The sequence below is a fragment of the Euprymna scolopes genome, chromosome 23, assembly GCF_053919585.1.
Source record: "Euprymna scolopes isolate OS-2025 chromosome 23, ASM5391958v1, whole genome shotgun sequence".
NCBI lineage: Eukaryota > Metazoa > Mollusca > Cephalopoda > Sepiida > Sepiolidae > Euprymna > Euprymna scolopes.
Genome location: NC_136504.1, coordinates 59,981,717 through 59,984,380, shown reverse-complemented (window position 1 = coordinate 59,984,380; position 2,664 = coordinate 59,981,717).

Sequence of the window (2,664 nt, the reverse complement as noted above, 5' to 3'; positions counted from 1 at the left end):
TACATGTATATATACACATGTATAATATTTTTTCCAAGGAACTCTGCCTTTTGGATTATTTTGGATTATTTTGGACCATTTGGAATTTACCCATTGGATTGAAATTTTAAATTTGACCGTTTTGGATTTTACCATTTTTGGATTTTTACCCTTCACCGGACTGTCCACTCATGTGAAATCTTTTTATCATTTTTCTTTTGCCTCCTGTTCCCCTTACCTCACCCTTTTTTTAACCAAGTAAGATCTATGACTTACTTGTAGTTTCATTAAATACTTTTATATGCAAAATCCGATCCTGTATTTTACTAATTCCTGCCCTCTGATGAGAAGGAGAGGATTTCTTCGAAACTCCGCGGATTAAGGACTAATCCTTAAAATTAAATATGTTTTTAACTCTTTTTCAAGATGTCTTTTAACATGTTTTATTAATCATTTGTTCATATATACATGTATATATGTATATATACACATGTATATATATACACATGTATATATATACACATGTATATATATATATATATATATATATATATATATATATATATATATATATATATTGTGAGAAATTTTCCACGTACAACCGCCATATTTTTTGGTCTGTCATTGGTTTAATTTAAATGCGCCAAATCTTTTCTTGGCGCCAATTTGTATTCATGTATTATTTTTTCAGTCTGAGAATGAACACGAGAACCAGCAGACTCACGACAGCAGCGCTCTGTCTAGAGTGCCAGGGTTTTACCTTCTTGGACACCAAACAGAGGTTGAACGAAGGACATTTCTCTAAATACAGAGACAATATAATTGCTGAACTTATTCTACTCAATGAGGATATTCTACTGTGTTCGGCATGATATATTTGATTATAGGAATTTATTCCTATTAATTCCAGAGACCACGAGGTCCCAAAATATGCCGTATTGGGCGCCAACATTCACACCGTGTTCACCATGTACAACATGGATCCTTCTAAAAGGAAACCCGAACTAACATTCCCACAGAGAAATCAAACTGAAGGTTCCGTGTATGGATAGCAAATTCAGCCTTTCATAAATATATAATAATAAATAAAATTTGAGTTTAAAAGTATGGCTTTGTTTGTGGAATTTTATTTTCTATTTGCAGGGAGAAAATTGGACTGTGGGAAAGAAATTTCTTACAATATATATATCTTGACTGCCATACAGACAGTCGGGTTTCAATCCTGGCTTGAGGTGGTTGCCTGTCTAACCGCACTGATGAGCTGTGAAACAGCGAAACAGTACTGTATGTGGATGACTATATATACATACACACACACACACACACACACACACACACACATATATATATATATATATATATATGAGTAGGTAGTAGTTTGCTTGAAGCATTGTTGGTAAAGAAATATATATATATATTTTATAAAGCCAAAAACAATGCGGAGGAAGACCGGAAAAGATGAAGTAAAAAAGAAAAATAAACAGATGTAGACGAGTATGGTTGAGTAGAGGAGTGTCTAACCTTTATTTGATTATCATTCTTCACTTCAATGTATAATTATTTGTAACCAAGTTGCTGGTATGTCCGGTGTATGTAAAGTCCGTGGGTGGTGTGGAACACCCACGGACTTTACATATATATATATATATATATATATATATATATATATATATACTAGCGGGGGTACCCGGCGTTGCCCGGGTGTTTGGAGGTGTGTATGTAGGAGAGGGGACCCTGTTTTAATATTATAAAAAAACACGGTGTTATAAAAAATTGGAAAAACGAAAACAAAGCAAACCGCGAACATATGTAAAAACAAGGAGGGGACAGGTGTAAAAGAGGTTTAGGTAGGAAGACAGACTCGAACCCGAAGCATCGGGGGTAAGGCGGAAAAAAGTGCCTGACACGTTACCACTACGCCAAAGAGACACACAATTAACCCTTTAAAAACACTTGCAGGTGGTTGAAACAAATGCAAACGGTTTCTATGCCAAACATGACATCATTGTCGTAGTATCAGGAGGAGGCCGAGTTTAGGGTGAAGGAACACCCCCACACACACTCACACACACACTCACACACACACACACCCACACACACATTTTAGCTTTTATATTTATAGATGCCCCCCGCCCTTGTTTAGCTAATATATGACGCATAAAATTCAAAGGAATAAAAACAAAACGAAAGTGAAAGAATACCAAAAAAAAAAAATGAAAAAAAGCCCCCCAAAAGTTACCACGTAAATGCTTAATATGTTTATTTAAATCTATTTTTTTTTGTTTTTTTTTAATTCAAAAACAAAATTTTAAAATAAATAAAACTTACAGTGTACAATGAAAATATGTTGATTAGATTTTATTTATTTATTTTTCTTTGTTTCAATGAAACAGAAAAAATAAAAAATAAAAACAGAAAACTGACCGTGTTTTTTATATTTTAATGTTGGTTTGTTTTGGTTTATTTATTTATTTTTTTTTTTGTAATGTTTTCTTTATTGTCGCTGTTAACCAATTTGAATGTCGTCTGATTCCAATATCGATAGCGTAGTAGTAATTGTGCTAATGAAACTCTCAGAAATCCAATGTATAGAAATAAATCATGAATAAGTAACTAATCGGAAAATAGGAAGTCAGCTCCCCTCCTAGTATCACGTATGAAATCAGTGCAAACATAAAAGAAGTA